This window comes from Lithobates pipiens, unplaced genomic scaffold, assembly GCF_037356315.1.
Source record: "Lithobates pipiens isolate NorthernLeopardFrog02 unplaced genomic scaffold, aLitPip1_a1.2 Scaffold_3, whole genome shotgun sequence".
Lineage (NCBI taxonomy): Eukaryota > Metazoa > Chordata > Amphibia > Anura > Ranidae > Lithobates > Lithobates pipiens.
The window spans coordinates 152,354,538-152,379,078 of NW_027507790.1; positions in this window are offsets into that span (position 1 = coordinate 152,354,538).

The following is a 24,541-nucleotide window of genomic DNA, read 5'->3' on the forward strand; positions in this document are numbered from 1 at the left end:
GAGGCATCTGTTGTGAAGTTGAGGGTTTGTTCCCATTTGACCATTGAGGGTAGTTTAGTATGATTCTGTTTGGAGTTAAGCGCTTTATAGATGTGAGAAATCCCTTTATCAGGGTATGAGGTCTTTTCATAAAAACTTAGAATGTCAGCTGTAAGGGTATTGTCTGACCATGTGATCATTTGTAGAGCATGGCGTATGCGGAGACATTTTTAAAAATCCCTATTGGGGATCTTGAATTGTGAGTGTAAGTCTTCAAATGTGCGCAAGATATTTTTATCATATAAGTCTTTGATATAAGCCCATCTGATCTTTTTGTTCTAATTTAGGAATAAACAAGGATATGCGGATGGCTAGGATTTTTGCATACATTTTAAGATCCGAGTTCAGTAGGGAGATGGGGCGATAATTGGCAGGTTCGTCATGAGGTTTACCAGGTTTTGGTATTGTGACAATAAGCGCCTGAAGTGATTCCTTAGGGATGTCACCAGTGCGCATTATGTGGTTAAAGAAATTGGTTAGATGAGGTGCCAGAAGGAGTGCTAATGTTTTGAAATATTCATTGCAATATCCATCTGGTCCAGGAGCCTTGTGAAGTGGTAGTGATTGTATTGCTTTTATAACTTCAGCTTGAGAGAACGGCTCATTAAGCCATTCTAGCTGTTCTGGGGTAAGGGAGGGTAATTGTAGGGAATCAAGGAATTGTGATATTTGCACGGGGTTTGGATCAGGATCTGAGGGGGAGCCTTTTAGATTGTTTGATGCATCCATTTTGTCATGCCTGAGGATAGTTGGGGTACATGTTTGGTTAGCTGCTCTTAGGTATAAACTAGGGTGGTTTAGGTAGGTTTAATGGGGACATACTGGATATGTATATGGATATATTCACTTGCCGGTTTGTGGCACCGCTCCTTTCCCTTTCCCTCCCTCCCTCCCACCCTCCCCCCCTTTCCACACTTCTCTTGTCACATATTATCTAGTTTATTATCTGCATATATGATGATGTAAAGGATTTTGCATCTGAGTATATGTGTTTGGTATTGTAGATAATTATTGGTTGATGACTGTATTGCCCTGGATATGATCCCATACCCACCAGACCAGATCGGTGACTCTGTCATCATTTATCAATTAACGGATGAGGGTCTGTCCTTTCTTTGTGATGCTGCAGGTTGTATAGAATCAATATCACATAACTTGGTGAGCACTTATATCAATGATACTATACTGTATATTTATATGATGAATTATATTGAATAAATTCATTGTAAATGATACTAATGTTATCTTTATGATGTCTTTGCAATTTTACTGATGATTTAGATGTGTGTTGAGCTGCCCAGAAGAAGCAGATAAAGATTCTACGTAACGTGTTGGCTTACTGTATAAACAAGCATCTTTCAAGCTTTTACATGAACAGAGTATGATTTTTGGTCAATGTTCTATATGGCCTAATGTTACTGTCAAATAATATGCTTTGTATATTTTGTAATAAATGTATATGTTATTATTATTCACTGTATACGTGCTTCCCTCAGTGACAGTGTGTCATGTATCAGATAAGACCAGAACTGTGTGGACTGCAACAGAGGAAACCCAAATGTTTATAAGTGAAATATAATGATTTATTAAGGAAAGTGAATAATATAAATACAACCACACAGTGCAATAAATCAACCAACAGAGACCCCCAAACAACAACAGACAGATATGTACAATAAATGGGAAATACCAGGATCGTAAACGATAGGCAGGCCAGGGTCATGCACAGAGGATCAGTAGATAAACAAGGGCAGTCCAGAATCAGAGACACAAGCCAGGCCAAGGTCATACATGGGGAGATCAGCAGATGGGGTAAGGAACACAGGACAGGGAGAGGATGGACGGATCAGACTGCAGGACAGGGATGATGGTAACAGGTGGGACAGGGTAGGGACCAGGACATGGAAACAGGATCAGAACCACGGGTCACAGGTTCAGGGCGCAGGAACAGGTTCAGAATCAGGCTCAGGATCACAAGCAGCAGGTCAGGGCACAAGGACAATACCAAGGCAAACATATGAGAGCTTGCCAGCTATTTATAGGCCTGTGATTGGCCTCAAGTGACACCTGATTGCAGGAGGTGCTGCCTGCTCCATACTGCCAGGATCCATCCGTTGGTGGACGCCAGTACTGCAGCCCAAAGATGATATAACATCAGCAGGGAAAAGCTCTCCTGACAGCTCAAAACTGACAGGAGACACCTGCTGGTGGACCTCAGTACTGCACGCCAAAAGACAGATATTATCAGCGGATGGAACATTTCCTGACACAGTGACATACCCGTGAAAGTCCCATCACCTTATGGGAGAGTGGTGTTCTCTCAAATCTTTTTCTAAGCTATTTCTTAGGAATGTGGATATGACAGTCTGTCCCTAGAACTGGTCTAACAACTCCAAATATATATATTTTATCATACTCCTCATTCCTCTCCTTAACTAAGTTAGGAATAGCAAAGCTAAGTAGGATCGTAAAAAGTTTAGTAGCAATTTTTGATGGCTTCTGGACCACTCGCAGTACATTTACTGCAGGCGGGTAGCATGGGCATACTGGATCATATACCTTTACGTCATCCAACCTATTCTAGGTTGTGTCCACCAGATACAGTGGATTACAATTACGGTTAACGGAGTTCTGGGTATCATGTGATTGCGATTATTGATAATAGCAATCACATGATAACAATGTAAACATCACTGTAAAAAATATGATCATCACTGTATAAACAAAGTGTAAAAAAACAAAAAACTTGATTATCCCACCTCCAGAGTAGTACCATGTTACTATGGTGACACTGATGACAGTATGGACAAAAAAGAGTAACACAATTATTGTTTCTTCACATACTGTCACCAGTCAGTATCCCTGATCACCGCCACATCAGTCATATATTGATGCTATGCTGCATCAGTGACAGTATGCAAGAAAATTGAATTTTGAAAAAAAAAATGGATTTAATCGCTTAACTTTACAAACATTTTTTACAAAAATTACAACTTAAAAATACTCACCATGCCTCTTACTAAATACCTCTGACTGTCCAAGAATTGGTATTTGTACTGTCCTAAGGGTCTCAAGAAACCAGGCCATCGGTACATCAGGATTGATTAATTTTCCAAATATTTATATACCATAGTTTGTAGATGTTATAACTTTCAAACAAACCAATTAATATACATTTATTGGGATTTTTTTAACAAAGACATAGCAGAATACATGTTGACCTACATTTGTGAAGAAATTTGATTGTATTCAATATTATATTCATAAAAGAAATTAAAAAAATATATATATTTTTTTTTTTTTTTTACTTTTCAGTCTTTTTTTTCCGTTTATATATAGCAATAATAAACCCAGTGGTGATCAAATACCACCAAAAGAAAACTCTGTTTATGTGTCAAATATTATATAAATTTAATTGTGTACAGTATGGCATGACTGTGCAATAGCCAATTAAATAGCACAAAGCTGAATAGCAAAAATTTACATGGTCCTGAAGTGGGTAAAACCTTCTGGAGGTCAAGTACTTAAATATTTTTTTTTTGTTTTACTATGTGAATGGGAGCATGTAACAAATATAAAGTAGGTATTATCCCAATTTGGGTGCAAAAGTGCAATGTCTGGAGATGAATTACCACTACAGGACATTGCATTAGCACTTTCAGTAAACAAATACAATTTCTGCAAGTATTTCCTCTAACTTTTTTTCCCATCCCAAGAAAGCAGAAAAAAGTGGTGTTGCTATTAAGACGTGCCTTAATAACACGTTTTGTGTAATACTTATTTTAATTAAAAAGCATAGACGTAATAGGTACAAAGGCAGCAGGGGTACATTTTTATTTAAACTCAAATTTTATTATTGATTTAATATTTGTCTGTAAGTCTTTAAAGACCTGGTTACCAGATGCTTGCTCAGAGAAGCTGAATGGAATGTGCTAGTGTATATTGCCCCTTATAATGCCATCCAGTGCTTTGTTCTTTTCATTCAGTTTTTATTATCAGGTTTAACAATATACAAGGACAGTGAGAAGAGAACAGAAACAGTTTCTTTTTGTAGCGTCCATAAACCGAAAACCATATTCACATATATAAAGAGGAAAAATGACAATGGGCAGACAAAGCAGAGTGTTATTCAATGTTCACATCCGAGAAGTCAATGATCTTAGGTGTGCTTAGGTAAGTATCGATCTGAAGGTGGACCACTTGACCTAGTAGCATTAGAAGGGCTTTTGACTTTTGACTCTTTCTGAAGGACTTAGAAACAGACATGAAAGATGGGAAAAGTAAAGGTAAGCAAATAAGAAAAAAATACGTTTGCTGTTTGCCAAACCTCCTAAATAGCTGAAATTTGGTCCAAAGCAAGATTCAGATTGAACCGACAGCTCTTTCCTAATCTGAACAATTTTAACACGGAAGACTATTTAGTTAGTTGAAATTTTTCCAACTCACAAATCTAGTAGCATAGACATTGTTTTTTCTACTATTTTGCTGGGTTCTAATGGATTGAGCCACAATGTCTTGTATTTCAGCTTCTGCAATGTTAGGCTTTTATATGATCAGCTATCAGCAAATGTCAAACATAGTTAATTCTTAGAAACATTCTAATTTTATCAGATTTTCTTATTTACTGAACCTTTCTGCATTAATCATTTTTACAGTATGATATAGATTAATTTCCATTTAAAATTATTTGAAAAAGGCAATGTGTCATTTTGTTTGAATGATTGTATGATATGCCACTTTACTAGCTAGTGCGTTTAATTTGTTTTACCCATATTTCTTGTAATTACAATGATTTATTAAAGGATGTAAAGTACTATTTGCATCTAAACTGGCACTAAAATTCCAATCTACTATCTGTGGGAAAAAAATATTTTGGGTGTATTTGTAAAAGACTCACAGCAATTAGCCCCCTAAGAGTGCATGTATAATCATCATATGTGAATGACGTAAAAAGAAAAAAAAGAAAAAAAGCGGCTTCCAGTACTGAATGATTTTTTGTATACTGAATGAAAGTATTGAATTTTTTTCATTGCTTAAATGGAAAACACCACATTTGGGCAGTAGATAGTGTTAAAGTTGAGCTCCAACTTTTTTTTTCACTAGAACTGAATGAAATGATCAGTCCCAGCATGGATCATACCTCTGCCATGTTGCTCTGTTGTCTGCAGATCCTGTGATATTGTGAGTTTAGTTGAGGTTTTGTACCATGTGACACTCTGTATAGTCTGATGTGGACTGAGGGCCTTCCAGCCACTTCCTGCTAAATATCTAGCCTAGAACGCACCCCCCTGTAGTCTTTCAGAGTCAAATGATGATAGCAAAGATAGTGGCTAATGTGTCCTAGTAGATCCCTCATCCCAAAAATGTAAGTAAATTGGGGAGCAGAGGGAAAAGGGATTATTGTGGTGCCAGCAACAACTCAATACACAAATTATATAGCATTTTTTTTTTTATTACAATGAATTAAAACCAATGGTACATTAAGTTGAACCACATATAAAATGGAGCACTTATAATATTCTGTTGACCAAAAGGGAATGGTGGTGAACACAACAGCAGGTCAATTCTTCCCTATTAGTTTAACCAAGGCATTGGCTTCATCAGGGAAATAGAATATAATAGAAAATAATTATGGCTCTATAAAAAAGAAAAACAAAACATAAGTATATTACAAAAAACGAGAAATAGACAATAACATTATGTGTACCAATGAATAATTCTATGTCGTGGTACCTGCAAATGATGTAACTTCCTTCACAGTTCTGATGATGGGTGGGATGGAATACATCCTAAATAGCATTCAATCCCACCCATTCAGGAAGACTCCAAAAGTCCCACCTCACAGATGACAGCTTTATTCAAAAGGAAACCCCTTCATAGACAGCCTGTTCTGAAAGCTAACTGTGCTGCTGCTGGGCAGGATTGAATGAATCATAATTAGAAGTCAACCATGCCCAGTGAAATATGCCGAACAGTGTGAACAGGGAGAGTTCCGCCCCTCAGATCCTGTGCTCCCAGAGTGTGATCTGATTAATTTACATATGAAGAAAACACCTTCATAATAACTTTTCATAGCCCTTCCTCTGTAGTAATGCAGTAAATTATTATTATTTGGCATGTTGCAAGACAGGAATTACATATTTACACCTACTTTGCAGACTAAAGAGTAATCTGCATTCGGACTCACTCACATCAACTCCCAGAACTGCTACAAGTGACTCCCATAGCCTGCCCTGAAACTACAGAGGCTCAAAGCCTCAAAGCTCATTTCGAGCGCGTCTCCAGGTAGGCGGGGCCCGCAAAGGAGACGTCGCTGGCCCCGCCACCTGGTATGGACTTAAATGTGAACCCCAACGCCGAAAAAAATCGGCGTGGGGTCCCCCCCAGGTCCACATCAGACCCTTGTCCGAGCATGCTACCCAGGAAAGGGGGGACGAGCGAGCGCCCCCCCCCCCCTCCGAGCCGTACCAGGCCGCGTGCCCTCAACATGGGGGGTGCCTTCGGGAAGGGGCCCCACCCCAAAGCACCTTGTCCCCATGTTGATGAGGACAAGGGCCTCTTCCTGACAACCCTGGCCGTTGGTTGTCGGGGTCTGCAGGTGGGGGGCTTATCGGAATCCGGGAGCCCCCTTTAATAAGGGGGCCCCCGGATACCGGCCCCCCACCATATGTGAATGAGTATGGGGTACAATGTACCCCTACCCATTCACCTGAAAAATAAACTACAAAAAAAACACACAAGATAAAATAGTTTATTGCACAGCTCCGGGGGTCTTCCATCTTCGGGGGTCTTCTCGCCGGACTCCTCCGCTATCTTTTTTTTAGCTCTTTTGCTACCGGAGGAGCCCGGCTTTCTTCCTCGCTGCGGCCTCTTCTTCCGACTTCAGGGGGCTTGTCCCCCTCTTTGGTTCTTTTGCCGGGCCACTGCACCTTCTTATAGCTCTTTTACAGGCGGTGGCCCGGTCTTCTGTCACCTGTAAAAGAGCTATAAGAAGGTGCGGTGGCCCGGTAGAAGAACCGAAGAGGGGGACAAGACCTCCGAAGTCGGAAGAAGAGGCCGCGGCGAGGAAGAAAGCCGGGCTCCTCCGCTAGCAAAAGAGCTAGAAGAAGATAGCGGACGAGTCTGGCGAGAAGACCTCCGAAGAACGGAAGACACCCGGAGCTGTGCAATAAACTATTTTATCTTGTGTGTTGTGTTTTTTTTGTACTTTATTTTACAGGTGAATGGGTAGGGGTACATTGTACCCCATACTCATTCACATAGGGTGGGGGGCTGGTATCCGGGGGCCCCCTTATTAAAGCCCCCCGCCCGCAGACCCCGACAACCAACGGCTAGGGTTGTCGGGAAGAGGCCCTTGTTCTCATCAACATGGGGACAAGGTGCTTTGGGGTGGGGGGGCCACGCGGCCCCCCTTCCCCAAGGCACCCCCCATGTTGAGGGCATGCGGCCTGGTATGGCTCGGGGGGGGGGGGCACTCGCTCGTCCCCCCCTTTCCTGGCCGGCCGGGTAGCGTGCTCAGACAAGGGTCTGATGCGGACCTGGGGGGGACCCCCACGCCTTTTTTTTCCGGCGTTGGGGTTCACCTTTAAGTCCATACCAGGTGGCGGGGCCAGCGACGTCTCCTTCGCGGGCCCCGCCTACCTGGAGACCAGCTCGAAATTAGCGGACTTTTCTCCGGGCAGGAAAAGTCCGTACATTTCAAAAGTACGGCGGACTGGCATACACACAGCCGGATTTTCTGCTGAAATGCGAAGATTGGAGTGCAAAACTACTTTCTAAGTCCGCCGTACTTTCGTGTCAAAAAAGTATGCCGGAGGCTACAGACGGTGGGATTGTCCGGCGGACTTGAGTTTGCCGGACTTTTCCACCCGATTGTTTGATCGTGTGTACGCGGCATAAGCCTGTTTAGCCTTAGGCAATTTGCTTTGATATATTGACACAAGTGTCTTATCTAACTGTTTATAGATACACATCAAAGTAGCAAACTGGTTTCTCCCTAGTCACTATGCACTCAACTAACCACCCCCCTCCTTTGATCTATACTCCACTTAAGCTGCATTCATGTTCATTAACCGCTTCAGCCCCGGAAGATTTTACCCCCTTCCTGACCAGAGCACTTTTTGCGATTTGGCACTGCGTCGCTTTAACTGACAATTGCGCGGTCGTGTGATGTTGTACCCAAACAAAATTTACGTTCTTTTTTCCCCACAAATAGAGCTTTCTTTTGGTGTATTTGATCTCCTCTGCAGTTTTTATTTTTTGGGCTATAAACAAAAAAAGAGCGACAATTTTGAAAAAAAAAAACGCAATATTGTTTACTTTTTGCTATAATAAATATCCCTCAAAAATATATATAAAAATGTTTTTTTCCTCAGTTTAGGCTGATATGTATTTTTCTACATATTTTTGGTAAAAAAAATCACAATAAGCGTATATTGATTGGTTTACACAAACGTTATAGCGTCTACAAAATAGGGCATAGTTTTATGGCATTTTTATTATTATTTTTTTTTACTAGTAATGGCAGCAATATGCAATTTATATCAGGACTGCGACATTATGGCGGAAATTTTGACACATTTTTGGGATCATTGGCATTTTTTCAGCGATCAGTGCTATGAAAACGCATTACTGTAAAAATGTCACTGGCAGTGAAGGGATTAACCACCTGGGGGCAATAAAAGGGTTAATGTGTTCCCTATTATGTGTTCTAACTGAAGGGGGTATGGGACTGTGCAGGGGAAATGACAGATCTCTGTTCATACTCTGTATGAACAGACAATCTGTCTGTTCTCCCCTCAGAGATCCGGAAACTGTGTGTTTACACACACAGATCCTGGTTCTCCGCATGCCCCCCGAGCAATCGCGGGAGCCCGACAGTGATTGCGACCGCTGGGCACTCGCATTGGCTCCGTGGGCGAGCAGGGGGCACGTGCCTCTGCAGCACGCATACAACTTCTAGTGCCCACAGGGCAAAGTGATGTTAAATAATGTCATTTCGCCCAGCTGTGTCATTCTGCCACAGTACAACTGCGGTGTATGGTCAGCAAGTGGTTAAAGCTCAGATACCCTTTAAATTCACGATCTGCTTCATGTGTTTCATTGGCTCTCTCATGGTACTGGGGTCACGGTGGTCTGCTGACATTAACCAAGGGTGGTCGTCCAGAACCAGAATTCCTTTCAAATGGGGGCTCGTCCGGAATGAAGTAATGTCTTATTTTGACAAATTTCTTCTTGCCTTAGTCCCTTAGCCCCACATCGTGTGCAATGTGTAGTAGTTTTGCACTGTGGTAAATTGAATATGGAAAAGAAAACATAAAATATTATATTTGCTTATTCTAAAAGAAAAGTTAATCTAAAAACTGTGAGCTAAAAATCGATAATTTAAACACTTGCTGTGGTGGCTAATCATGTGGTCATTGGAGCCACACCCAATGCAGTTAATAAAATTGATAAAAATAAGTAAGGTGCAACGACACCCCCCCCCCCCTTCTTTGACACAAGTTAAATTGCATTGCGTGTGTGTTGTAGTGTCATGCAATTTCAGTGAGCTGAGTGAGCTGAGTGAACTGTAAAAAAAAATAAAAATATTAAAATTACCCCTTAGTAATGTGCAAATATGTACTGTATATTGACTGTAATCTTTTTTTTCTTAGAAGAAACAGTTTGAAGCATTTTCCAATGTGTTATGGTGAAGTATAAATTTCTTGTAGAAATGGGAACTTATGAAAATGTTTGTTTTTGAATGGCCTAATTTTTTTTAACCATGGTGAACAATCGTTTTTTTATTTATAGTAAAGGTATGCCATACAAAAAATTTATGTGGTAATAATTAAACTTTTTTTTTGTATTAGAAAAAGTGCACTGGTTAAACATCTAAGAAAGAAAATGTTCTAAATGCTTACTGTATGCTAAAAAATCCCTAACCTTTGGTTTTATTTTTAGGAGGAATATATAATGCGTTTTGTTACAAAAATTTTGATGCTAAGCACAGAAATAAAAGGGGACCTTGAGATAACATGTTCAGAGAGCGCCCTCGATGTGGGACTCATCTCCTGCACCCCTTATAGGGCCACCCTTTAAGAGTGGGCACAAACCATTTGCCACAAACATTATCCCCTGTCCAAAGAAAAGGAGGAGGAAATTGCTCAGATGGTGGAGCACTTTCCTAAAAAGGGAATTTTAAAAGAGACAGGTTCATCCTTCAACATATCTATAAATCCAGTTAAAAAGCCGGATGGCAGTTATAGGTTTGTGCAGGACTTAAGGGCCATAAACAACTTAGTTATACCCATCGCACCCATAGTGCCTGATGTACCATCACACCTTCATTCCAACTGATGCGGAATATTTCTCTGTGATTGATTTAATGAACACATTTTTTCCATCCCTGAGGAAACACAGCCAATGTTTGCATTTTGTTTTAGAAACCGCCAGATGACATAGTGTGGAATGCCCTAGGGTAGTCTGTAGTCTACTCAGTGGCCCTCCAGCAACCTTGCATTCCTGGACTCCCCACCGTGGTTCTGTCCTACTGCAATAGGTTGATGATTTGTTGTTGTTTAGTCCAAGCCAGGTTGCATGCAAAGAGGATGGCTTAGATCTGTTACATTGGTTAGCAGATAATGGTCACAAGGTTTCTAGGAAAAGCTACAATGATATCAGGAAACTGTTCAATAGCTTGATATTGTTCTTTTTAAAGGAGAAAGGAAAATCAGTCACAAAAGAACTGCGGCTCTCATGGGTCTGCCTGCCCACTTACTAAGAAAGATATGCTGTATTTTCTTGGTATGATGGTTACTGCCGCCAATGGATACCTAGTTGTTCCTACTATGATAACCTCCCGAGACAAGCCACAAATGTTGATATGCCAGATTGTGTAAAATGGAATTATGAAATGTGTAAGGCCGCGTACACACGCGGGACTGTTCGCTCAACTTTGTCCGCTGAACAGTGTTTCGGCGGACAGTCCGCTCGTGTGTGGGCTTTCAGCGGACAGTTTCAGCGGACAGTCTGACGAACAAAGTTTTTCGGAAATTCCGAAAAACTGTCCGCTGAAACTTGGTTTGAGCGGACAGTCCGCCCGTGTGTAGGCTTGTTCGTCAAACTAAGTCTCGCGCATGCTCAGAAAGAATTTACACGCCGAAGGTTGCATTGCAGTGTATAGGACGTTGTTTTTTAGTCCCGTCGTACGTGCCGTTCACGTCATCACGCACGGTTTCAGCGGACTGTTCGTTCGTCGTGTGTGGGCAAGTCCGTCCATGCTAATTTTGAGCGGACTGTCCGCTGAAACTGTTTGACGGACAAAGTTGAGCGAACAGTCCCCGCCTGTGTACGCGGCCTAATGCTTTTGTGTATCTTAAAACTGCAATTATCACAGCTCCTGGTCTCTGATTACATGGATATGGAAAGATGTTTTACTTATTTGCCAGGGACAACTGTAAAACCATGGCAGGAGTCCTAGTGCAGGAGCATGGGGGCAAACTCTACCCTATTGCATTTTTTTCAAGGGTTGTGCCTATGCCGGTACAGGGCATGCTGGTGTGTCTCCGAGCTTTAGCATCTTGTGAGATGGTTGTGGAGATGGCTACTTCATTCACCCTGGCTAATGCAACCACACTACATACTACTCACAATGTGTCTATCCTGTTAGAAAATGGAACACTGAAGGTGTGCTGAAAAGCCCTGAATCAGGGCTCATCTGCTAAGAGGGGAGGCCATGAATACCGGAAGCTAGTGCACCCCTATTTATCTCACAATATCATGGGGTAGGACACAGAGGCTGCCAGGTTACATGTGGATTATTGAATACAGAGTTTTTCATCCCTGGTTTCTCTCGTTAGTAAAACAATATCTTGAAAGAGGCATTACATGCTTCAGGAACAATCCAAGAAAACACAAACACCTTTTTTACCCGTCCACACCAGTCACTCATCTTCAGATCAATTTTACAAACATGCCCAAACTAGGCAACAGACAATAATATTTACTTGTAATAGTAGATATATTCTCAAGTTGCACAAACAGTAGTTAGAATACTTACACAGGAAATAATCCCAAGATGGGACTGCCCACTTCAAATGAAGTCAGACAATGGTTCTGCTTTCATAGCCAAAGTGTGTCAAGATTTTGTGAAAACACTGTAGATTGACTGGAATTTTCTCATCCCATACCACACCTAGAATTCAGAGATAGTAGAAAGAATGAATAGGACACTCAAAAATAAAATCAGGTAAACCGCAGGGGGGACCTTCAATGGATGGAAAAAGGTACTTCCTGCAGTTCTTGCAAAGGTAAGAATGACTCCCTCTAAGACCACAGGTTAGTCCCCTTTCGAGGTCTGGATGGGCAGACCTTTCCCCACCCCATGGGCCAGACAGCCATTTATGTTAGAAAGAGGGGATCTTGATCTCATACAGGAGGAATATGTTAAGACATTTATTGAAACTTTGGATAGAGTTGAAAAATGTGTCACTCGCACCTCTCCCTTTTCCTCACAGGAACCTACTCACCCTTTGCAGGTGGGAGACGTCGTAGTGGTCCAGCAACTGAACCATACCAAGAAGCAAGAGTACCCATTTTGACCCACGACTACAGTGATCGCAGTTACCTGAACACCAATTCTGGTAGAGGGACAACAGGCTTGGATCCATGCCAGTCGTGTGAAGAAGGTGAATCAAACACCTAAGAAGCATGATAAAGCACAGAGAGGTGAAGCAGATGATACAAATCCTTGAATAGTGAGTGAAGCAGGTGGTCAAGACTCTGAAAAAGACAACCTTGCTTATTTCACCACAGATTTCTGGGAAGGCCTTGGGCCTCTTGTTCTTGATGACTTTGATGGTGTTACCTTGGATCACTGATCCCAAAAATGGGTATATTGGGGACAATAAGGGAGGACACCTGCTGAAGGCTAGCATGCACCCCAGGTACCCTCTCAAGCACTGCCGCAAGAGAGCTTTGTTCTTAGAGAAAGAGATGGCCTGGGCATGGTTCCCCTCAGGGACAGGATGGGGAATTGATATGATGAAAAGGCTGAACAACTACTCTAAACTATTATATTAGATGAGATATTAGACAATAATTCTGAGTGACATGCACTTGGATACATAACACCAGTGTGGAGGTACCCAATTATTATGAGATCATTGCACAAGGAAGAAGTCAACAATCTACAAGTCAAAGCAAGGGATCTAGCTAAGACATGGAGCCCTTTTAAAAACATAGAAGGGTTTGGCCTTAGTGGGATATTCTCATGTATAAAAGACATTGCTATGGTTACTATAATGATCTTACTTTTTGTCTTGTTTGCTTATGTGACATTATCGAAAGCCTTTTCGGCGTCGAGGGAGATAATGGCTAAATCAGTATTGGGATTTGATTTTGCATATTCCAGGACCGTGAGAACTTTATGGATGTTAGAAGCCGCAGAGCGGCCTCGGGTGAATCCTTCTTGAGATGGATGTATGAGGGTGGGCATAATGTTAGCAAGTCTGTTTGCCATAACTTTGGATAGGATTTTAGAGTCCAAATTTAATAGAGAGATTGGTCTATATGAGCCGGGATCAGAGGGGTCCTTGCCTTTTTTTGCAATCAACTTTATGTGAGCTTGGTAACCAGAAGGTAGATAATTGCCCCCTTTTAATATTTCCTGATATACTGAAGCTAGTGTTGGGATTACGGTGTGTGCCATCAGTTTGTAGAATTTGTGAGTATAACCATCTGGGCCCGGGGATTTCTCATTTGCTAAAGCGAATATTGTTTTGTGTATCTCCTGCTCGGTTATGGGCGAGTTGAGGTTGGTCAGTGAGGCTTGTGGAAGGGGGAGCTGGGCTAGAAAGGCCTGGGTAGAGGTCAGATCAATGGGGTCTGGACTGTAGAGCATAGTATAGAATTGTTCTAAGATTAAACTGATACTGTCCGCCGAGGCGGTGACATTACCTTGTGAATCTTTTAGCCCTGGTATGTGAGTGGGGGTGTGATTGCCTTTACACAGTCTTTCCAGCAGTTTCCCAGACTTGTTACCAAATTTATGGTATTGTAAGTCAGAGTGTGACTGGTAGATTAATTTTTGGCCTTCCGCCCACAGGTCGAATTCAACCTTGGCCTTGCACCAGGACTTGTGGTTCTCCGGGGAATTGTTTTGTGATAGCTGGGTTTGTGAGTGTTGTAGCCTGTCACTGGCTTCTTTGTAGCACTTAAGAACTTTTCTTTTGTATGATATGGCGAAGGCTATGATCTTGCCTCGCAGAACTGCCTTGCCTGACACCTACATTTTAATCCAATTGACAATGCACTTATACTAATAATCAAACCTAATCTATAAAATATCAATACATGCTTTTATTTTCCAGCCACTTTTAGTAGTTGGACTTCATGTCCGTGCAATGCAGACTTAATGCAAGGACACATAAAAAACAATTGTCGTCTATACAGTATGTTACAATACAGGTGCATTGCATAAAAATGTAGCATGAGGAGTTGAATGAAATGTAATTTTCTGAATAAAGTCATATTGCAATAAAGTAAAAAAAAAGAAAAAAGCATAAACAATTTTGACAACACACACACCAGTGTGTACATTAGGGATGGGTAAACAGTTCGGCCCAATCATGAGTTCGGACTGAATATTGGCTGTTCGCCCATTCAATGAACACATAAATTATCGGGGAGTTTGACAGTTTGTTCATCCCGCAGAATTGCCACAATGCACTGGAATCCCTGATTATCTGAAGCAATGAAAGCTTTGCCCAATCAAGGCACAGAGCACTGTCAGAGCCATGATTGGACGCTGTCATGATGGCTTTATCCGATCATTGCTCTAAGTCCGCCCCACACTATAAAAGTATTCTTTCAATAGTGGCCATTTGTAGTGTGATATTGGCATATAGAGAGATAGAACAGGACTCAGTGCTACTAGACCGTTAGTGTGCTTGTCTGATTCTATTGTCAGTGTAGAGTATCAGTTTAGTGTGAATCTAGTGATAGTTCAGTCAGTGTGAGTGCAGTGAGTGACCATTCATTTTTACTTTAGTGTGAATCTAGTGATAGTTCCATCAGTGTGAGTATAGTGACTATTCATTTTTACATTAGTGTCAGTTAATTTTGTCAGGGCAAGTTTACTGCAGTATAGTTCAGTGCATTAGTGCACGTTTAACCCAATATATTTCAATGCGTTACTGCAAGTTTAACGCCATGTATTTCAGTGGAGTGTGTCTGTGTAGTGAGTACTCAAGTTTAAGTGCACCAAACACCACTTTCCATTGATTAAAGTGTCTCCATGTACACATTTCCACATCTTTATTACATTTTGTTAACAAGCAACCCCCCCATCATGTCTGGGAGGACAACAAGAAGAGGCAGATATTCCCATGGCACTGTAAGGGGCCCGCAGCGTATGTGTCCACAGGCAAAGGTGGACATGGCCAGTCCTCAGGCAGGGCATCATTTCCTGTTAAGTGATGTGGCCTGTGCTATCCAGCCACAGCATGCAGAGGAGGTGGTGGACTTGCTTACTAAACCATCCTGAATCCTCCTCCTCTTCTGTCACCCAAGCAGAGACTAGTGCACAGTTCACTGCAGCTGCCAGAGTGGCTAAACCTGCCTCTTTGTCCACAGCTATTCTTGCCATACCCCCAGCACCAGGCATGGAGGAGTCAGCTGAGTTATTTGAACACAGTGTCAGCCACCTGCACCTTGACGATACACAGGCATTACTTGATTCAGATGTTGGTGCTGAAGTTGAGGAAGGCAGGAACATGGGCCTACAAAGAGGGGAGAACACTGGTACACAAATTAGCAGTCATGTTCCCCAAGCCGCAGCGTATTGCCAAGTTGTCTCCAGTGGTAGTGGTATTTAGCACATGTGCAGCTGATCGCACTGTTGCAATTTGCAAACTATGTCTCAAGCACATCAAGTGTGGCAAAAACACCAGCCATTTATGTACCACATGCTTGTCAAGGCATTTAACCTCTTACCACTCAGCCCGTTGGCAAGAGCACGTGAAAGCCACACAAAAGGGGCACAACTTTGTTACTCCTCCTTACTCACCTCAGTCTGCCCCACTATACCTCACGATCTCTCGGCAGTCTCCACTAACAGGGATGATGGTATAGTGCAAGGGGTCCCAGGTCCTTGCAGCACATCTGCCAGTAACACCACCAGCTGAAGCTGGTAAATTTCTCTGCCCCATCTGCCACAGCGGAAAAAAAATACAGTCACTGCCACCTTGGATGCCCAGTATCTAAATGCAAGCTTTTCAAAGCTGCTGGCTCTACAACTTCTGCCTTTCTGTCTTGTGGATTCTGCCCTCTTCCGTGAATTTGCAGAACATGCTGTACCACAGTAGCAGGTTCCCAGTCACTATTTCTATTTCTTTTCAAGGCCATTTCAGCTATGTACCATCATGTGGAAGGCAATATTATGGCATCGTTGGGCAAGGCAGTTAGCCGCAAAGTCCACGTTACTGCTGATACGTGGTCCAGCAAGCAGGGTCAGGGACAATATTTTTAGTTCACAGCACACTGGGTAACTCTGCTTGGAACTTGGAAGGATGCAGGACAGGACTCAGTTCTGCATCTTGTTGTGTCACCACGTCTCTATACAGCTAGTGGTGATTATGCGAGATTTGTCAGCTCTACCCCCTCCTCCTCCATGCCCTCCTTTGCTGAATTGTCTTATAAACCACAAGTGCCCCCCAAGCATTCAAGTGGCTTTTCAATGAATCAGGATAAAAGGTGTCATGCAGCTGGTGTGTCTATGGGACAGAAACCACACCAGAGCAGAGATTCTTGCAGCTCTGCAGGGGCAGGCCCATAGGTGGTTAACGCCATACCAGCTGGAGCCAGGAATGGTGGTGTGTGATAATGACACAAACCACATGTCCGCTCTTAGACAGGGAAAGTTGCCTGGCACATGTCCTTAATTGGGTGGTGCAGCATTTCTTAAATAGGTACACAGGGTTGGAAGATCTGCTAAAGTAGGTCAGAAGAGTCTGTAAACATTTCAGGTGGTCATAAACAGCCAGTGCTCAGTTGGCTGAAATTTAGTGGGAATTCCACCTGCCCATAAACCACCTGATTTGTGACATGCCCACCAGGTGGAACTCAACTTTGACAATGCTGCAGTGGCTGCACATGCCGCAGAGGGCTGTCAACAAGTACCTGTGTGAGTATGGCACAATGACAGGCTCAGGCCCCACGCCAATGGCTGCTTATAAAGGATGCATTCACAGTACTGTCAACATTTGAGGAGGCCACAAGGATGGTGAGCTGTGGCAATGCATGCATCAGTGACACAATCCCTGCTGTGTTCCTCCTGTGCAGACTCTGCATCACATTATGGACAGGGCACTTGAGACAGAGCAGCGGGAGGAAGAGGATGACTTCCTTTCCTCTCAAGGCGCACTATATGCAGACACCATTGTTCCTAAACCACAGAACACACAAGAGGAGAGGGAGGAGGAGGAGGATTCTGCCAGTTTTGGAGGCAATAAAGCAGAGGAAGACATACCTCAAACAGTAAGAGATGGTTTTCCATCTCCAGAACCCTTGGGAGTAGCACGTGGCTGGAAGGAGGCAGTTCCAGATACTGTAATCCTGTAGTCTGCTTCTCATGCCACTGAAAATTTGCGGTGCATGGGCTCCCTCATGCTTCAAAGCCTGCAAAAGAACCCTACAAGGGGAAAGTCTTAGAACTCATCCTGTCTCCACAGAGACTACAGAAGATGAAATCTCTTCAGGACACCTTAAAGAAGAGATAATCTAACAGCTTTCCTGGCTCTGGTATGTTACAGTGTTGTGAAAAACTTAGTTTTGAGGTTTCTGTTGGTCAAGAGAGGAGAGGTGCAGAAGGCGACTGCCTAAGTCATGCATTTCACAATTGTTTTAGTCCTCGCTGCCCAGAGCTTTCAGCTTACACATCCCATCAGCAGCATCTGCATCACGTGGTGGATGATTATCTAGGGGCAAAAACAGAGATGGAGAACTTTCCAGGCTTACTGGTTCATGAGAATAGACTACTGTCCAGAACTTGCCCAGTATGCAATTGAGCTGCTGGGCTGCCCCGCATCCAGCGTGCTTTCTGAACAGGCATTCAGTGCTGCTGGAGATTTTGTTACTGGTAAATGGTAATAGAATGTGTCTGTCCACAGACTCCATGGACCATCTGACATTTATCAAAATAAATCAGTTCTTGATTACCAGCAGCTATGAAGTCCCTGATGCCGATGTCGCTGATGAAGTGTTTTTGGGATGTGGAATCTCTGTAGGAATTCTAGGCTGCCTAGCGTTGTGGGTGTTAATTTCATCTGGAATTTTTTTTAGTGTAGGTTTCATGGTCACAACTAGGGATGAGCTTCGTGTTCGAGTCGAACGTACGTTCGACTCGAACATCAGCTGTTCGCCCGTTCGGCGAATTCCGAACATTATGGGCCGTTTGCGCCAAATTCGTGTGGCGCTCACGGCCCACAATGCACTGCGTCATCGCAGTGCATTGCTGGCTCATGATTGGCCAAGCATGCACTGTGACCCTGCATGCTTGGCCAATCACAGAGCCAGCAGCGAGGAGAGCCATGATTGGCCACAGGCAGGATGTCTGTGGCCAATCATAGCTCAGGCTGTGTAGTACATGCCCCAAACTACATAAGGCCGCCAGCGCGGCGGCCTTGTGTAGTGTGTTGGCGTCTGAAGCAGTTAGTGGGTGTTCTGTGTACCTTCAACACAGTATACACCGATCGTTATCGGCCGATTTTCGATCTTGCTCTTCTGTAGTGGTTGTTTTCTGCGTGCCCTGACCACAGTATACACCTCTATATTCACCTCACCTATATAGCTAGTGATCAATCTTTTATAATAGAGCTTGCAGGCAGTAGTGTTAGGAGCTTGTGCGTGCTATCTGCGTGCTCTGTACCCAGTACACACCGCTATATCCACCTACATAGCTCTTCTCTATTTGAGCCCACTTGCCATCTGCAGGAGTTATTGGAAGTTGTGTGTGCCTCCAGCACAGCACAGTATACATCTGTATATACCCCTTTATCTCTGGTGTTCTATAATAAAGGCATCTGTAGGAGTTAGTGGGTGTTTTGTGCCTCCAGCACAATATACACCTGTATCTACCCTTTATTGCTGTTCTCTAATAGAGCCATCTGCAGGGCTTAGTGGGTGTTGTGTGACTTCCTTTACAGTATACCCATTTATCTCTGGTGTTCTATAATAAAGGCATCTGCAGGAGTTAGTGGGTGTTGTGTGCCTCCAGCACAATATACACTACCCAACTGCTGTTTTATCCAACTCCCTTCAGGCCATTACCATGTCTGGAAGGCCAGCAAGGAGAGGCAGACAGGCGCGAGCCGATAAAAGAGGGCAAGCAGGCTCTGTGTCTAGAGACAACAGTGCTGGTCGTGGATGCGGTGCATTGTCATCGGCACGTGGCCATGGGACACGCTTGTCCTTCTTTTCGGCAGCTGGACATGTTGAACCGCAACATGCCAACGACTTGGTAGAGTGGATGACCAAGCCCTCTTCATCCTCCTCATCCTCTCTCACCCAGTCTCAGGGTACTAGCAAAGCAGCTGCCAACGCATCGTCTTCCCTCCTCTCAATGTCATCATCAGTGACTCCTTCCCTAGACCCACCACGTCCTCCTGAGTAGTCTCCTGAACTCTTTGAGCACAGTGTTGGGTACATGGTCCAGGAGGATGCCCAGTGTTTTGTAGGCTCTGATGATGACACTCAGCTAGAGGAAGGCAGTAGCGTGAATGCAGAGAGAGGGGATGCTCAAGGACAGCAATCTGGCAGTCATGTTCCACAAGCTGCAGCATATTGCCAGGTTTGCTACAGCGATGAAGAGGGAGGGGATGATGAGAGCACTGACTCCACATGGGTGCCTGGTAGGAGAGAGGAGGAGGAGGAGGAGGAGGCACATGTCCAACGAGGCAGGATGCCCTCCGGGGGCCAGCTTAGGGGCAGCACACCGACTGAATCACACCGCAGAGCTCCGCCTGTGCAGGGCGCTGCCTCTGCGCGTTATTCTAAAAGTTCTTTGGTGTGGGCCTTTTTTGAGACGAGTGCAACAGATCGCACCGCTGCTATTTGCAACATATGTCTCAAGCGTATCTCGCGTGGCCAAAACATCAGCCGCTTGGGCACCACATGCTTGACCAGACATATGTTGACCTGCCATGCAGCTCGTTGGCAAGCGTATCTCAAAGACCCACACCAAAGAACAAAGCGGACCTCTCCTTGCTCCTCATCAGCTGGCATCTTCAACCCCACTAGACCTTCAGTCCTCTCTGAAACCTGCTCTGAGAGGAATGAAGGTGTAGAATTAGGTGTGTCACAGCCAAGTGCTTCCGGGCACTCTGCTAGCAGTACACTCACGTCCGATTATAGCAGGCAAATGTCCCTGCCCCAGCTGCTGGACCGGCGAAAGAAGTTCACTCCCAGCCATCCACATGCCCAGCAGTTGAATGCTAGCTTGGCTAAATTGCTAGCACTTCAACTGCTGCTTTTTCAGTTGGTAGACTCGGCCCCCTTCCGTGAGTTTGTACAATGTGCGGTTCCTCAGTGGCAGGTCCCCAAACGCCACTTTTTCTCATGGAAGGCGATTCCGGCTCTCTAAAGGCATGTGGAAGGCAATGTCCTTGCCTCGCTGGACAGGGCGGTCAGCGGTAAGGTGCATATTACTGCTGACTCATGGTCCAGCAGGCATGGACAGGGACGTTACCTGTCTTTCACGGCCCATTGGGTCACTCTTCTGGCAGCTGGGAAGGATGCAGGACAAGGTGCAGTAGTGTTGGAGGTTGTTCCGCCACCACGCCTCCAAAATGCTACTATTGGTTGTGGCACACCTCTCTCCTCCACCCCCTCCTCTTCTTCTTCCTCCATGGCCTCTTCCAGTGCTCTGTCCTTAGAACCAGCTGTGCTCCGTAGGCGTTCCAGGGGCTACGCAAGTACGCAGGCAAAACTATGCCATGCCGTGCTTGCGCTGGTTTGTTTGGGGCACAGGAGCCACACTGGGACGGATGTTTTGTCAGCTCTGCAGGGGCAGGCCGAGAGGTGGTTGACACCACGTCAGCTTAAGCCAGGAATGGTGGTTTGCGACAATGGCACCGCTTTATATGTGACATGCCCACCAGGTGGAACTCAACGTTGGCCATGCTGCAGCGGCTGCACATGCAGCAGAGGGCCATCAATGAGTACCTGTGTGACTACGGCACCAGGACAGGGTCAGGGGAGCTCGGTTTTTTCTCACCACACCAGTGGGGCATGATCAGGGATGCATGCACTGTCCTGTCACCGTTTGAGGAGGCAACAAGGATGGTGAGCAGTGACAGTGCATGCATCAGTGACACTGTACCTCTTGTCCACCTCTTGGAGCATACGCTGCGTGAAATAATGGACAGGGCTCTTGAGGCAGAACAGAGGCAGGAAGAGGAGGACTTCCTTGCCTCTCAAGGCCCCCTTTATCCAGACAGTGTTCCTGCTGTGCCACCCATCACACAGGAAGAGGATGAGGAGGAGGAAGAGGAGGAGGAGGAGGATGATTGTGTCAGCATGGATGTGGAGCCTGGCACCCAGCATCAGCAGCAGCAGTCTTGTAGGGATGATTTACAGTCCCAAGAAACACGTGGACTTGTACGTGGCTGGGAGGAGGTAGCTGCAGATCATGTTGCCCTTAGTGACCCAGAGGACTCCGGACCGAATGCCTCAGCTAACCTACGCTGCATGGCCTCCCTGATCCTACAAAGCCTGCGGAAGGATCCTCGTATTCTTCGGATCAAGGAGAGGGACCATTACTGGCTGGCCACTCTCCTTGATCCATGGTACAAGGGTAAGGTTGCCGACCTTATCTTGCCATCGCAGAGGGAGCAGAGGATGAGACATCTCCGGGAGACCTTTCAGAAAGGTCTGTGCAACGCGTTCCCAGAGACTGGGAGGTTACAAACTCCTGGTCCTGGACAACGTGTTGCTGAGGCATCGGTCAGAAGGTGGCCGTCTGACTGATGCTTTCAGACAATTTTTTAGTCCGCAGCCCCAAGGTATGATCGGTTCCAGCAACCATCGCCAGCGTCTGATTTACATGGTGCAGGAATACCTAGGGGCAAGGTCAGACTTGGACACCTTTCCCACCGAAAATCCTCTGGCTTACTGGGTCTTGAGGATGAATCACTGGCCAGAGCTTGCACAGTATGCAATTGAGCTACTGGCCTGTCCTGCATCCAGCGTTCTTTCGGAACGCACCTTCAGTGCTGCTGGTGGCTTTGTTACCAATCACAGGGTGCGCCTGTCCACCGAATCAGTTGATCGACTGACCTTCATCAAGATGAATCAGTCTTGGATCACCCACAGCTACCAAGCACCTGAAGCTGATGAAACCAAATAATTTTTTTGAAATATCACATCCCTTCAAGACTGCCTATGCTGATGCTGAGTGACTGTCCTGTTATGTTGATTGTCTATCCTCTTCCTCCTCCGCTGATATGTTGGAAGAATCATTTCTGGTTCTGGGTGATGCCATCAGCCCAATTTTTCTGCCCCTGTTCAACAGGGGCGTTTAATTACAATTTTTGATGCAATGCTTTGCAGTAGGGCTAATTCCTGCAATAAAACTAGAGTATATGGGAGAGGTTGCAGTGTGGTGGCACCAGCACCAGTGCCTAAGGCCCAATTTTTCTGCCCCTGTTTAACAGGGGCGTTTAAGTACAATTTTTGATGCAATGCTTTGCAGCAGGGCTAATTCCTGCAATAAAACTAGAGTATATGGGAGAGGTTGCAGTGTGGTGGCACCAGCACCAGTGCCTAAGGCCCAATTTTTCTGCTCCTGTTTAACAGGGACATGTAATTACAATTCTTGATATAATATTTCACAGGAGGGCCCGTTCCTGTGCCCACCCAGAGTAACTGTGAGGACTTATAGTGTTGTGGCACCAGCTCCACAACCACCAAAGGTCAATTTTTCTACCACTGTTCAACAATGGCATGTAATTACAATTCTTAATATAATCGTTCACAGCAGGGCGCTCCCGCGCCCACCAAGAGTCACTTTGAGGGCTTACAATGTTGTTGCAAAACCAACACCATTTCTGCAGAGCATATAGGGCAGGCCCCTACTTTCAAACATCCAACTTACAAACATCTCCTACTTGCAAACGGAAGGAAACAACAGCAAGTGAGATGAAAAAAGATGTACGACAAAACAAATTATACAGGGGTGATAACCCTTCCCTATGTTTTCCAAAAAGCTTAAAAATAGTTTTTTTGACTATAGCTACACATTAAAAATGTACCAGTTGAAAATTACAAACAGATTCAACTTAACACAACAAACCTACACAGTCCCTGTCTTGTTTGCACCGCCTGTATACTGCTGTTCTGAGTATATAGGGCCTGGGGAGCCACACGCATTTCCTTTTTTTAATATGGGTACGGGGTTCTCCTTAATATGCGTACAAGACCCAAAGGGGCTGGTAATGTGCAGGGAGGGCTACCCATGCCATTTTTCTCAATGATTTTCAACCATATTGCAGGAACCAGATATAACTTTAAAACCGCAAGCAGTTTTCAATGATGTTATTTCCGTTTAATGTCATTTTGTGCAGGGACTGTTCTAAACACGGGAAACACGTGGCACTTTACAGGCATACTACAGACACCCCCCAGGCACCATATTTAAAGGAATATTTCCCTTTTTTTCACTTTAATCGTCATTAAAATCAGTGCTCCCGCCAAAACGGCCATTTTTAAAAACATTTTAGGCATTGACCCATGTCCCCTGGGGCAGGAGCCAGGTCTCCAAACCCTTTTTAGGACAGTATCTTGCATATTAGCCGTTAAAATTAGCACTTTTAATTTCGAACGTTCGAGTCCCATAGACTTCAATGGGGTTCTAAAGTTCGTACGAATTTGGGGTCCGTTCGAAAGTTCTGGTGCGAACCGAACCGGGGGGTGTTCGGCTCATCCCTAGTCACAATTAACACCCAAATACCAATTTTTACGCACCTGTTTGACAGGTGCATATCTTTTCCATTTTTGACAGCAAGGCCAATTATTGCTTTAATCAAGACTACCTCTATAGGGTTATGGTGGAAAGGTCCCACCAACACCCAAAGACCAATTTTTCCACACCTGTTTGATTGGTGCATATCATTTCAATTTTTGACAGCAAGGCCAATTCTTGCTTTTATCAAGGTTAGAATCGCGCTAAACTTATAAATGTGAATGGGAGTGAACCATGTTAAAACATGTAAAAATTTAAACTATTCAAAGTACAATGTATTCAGAGTGAATGCAAATGGCTGAGATGCCCTAAATTATACACTATAAACAAACACACCGCTGGTGCTTGCTGCTGGGACCCACTGACCTACACATACTCTCAGATTTGACAGGAAGTTACAAGTCTTACTTTGTTTTTGCTGGCCGACCATATACTGATTAGAATAGTTACTCCTATCAGTGGGAGTTATTGCAAACATTGTGGGTCTGTCCTTGCCTTTCC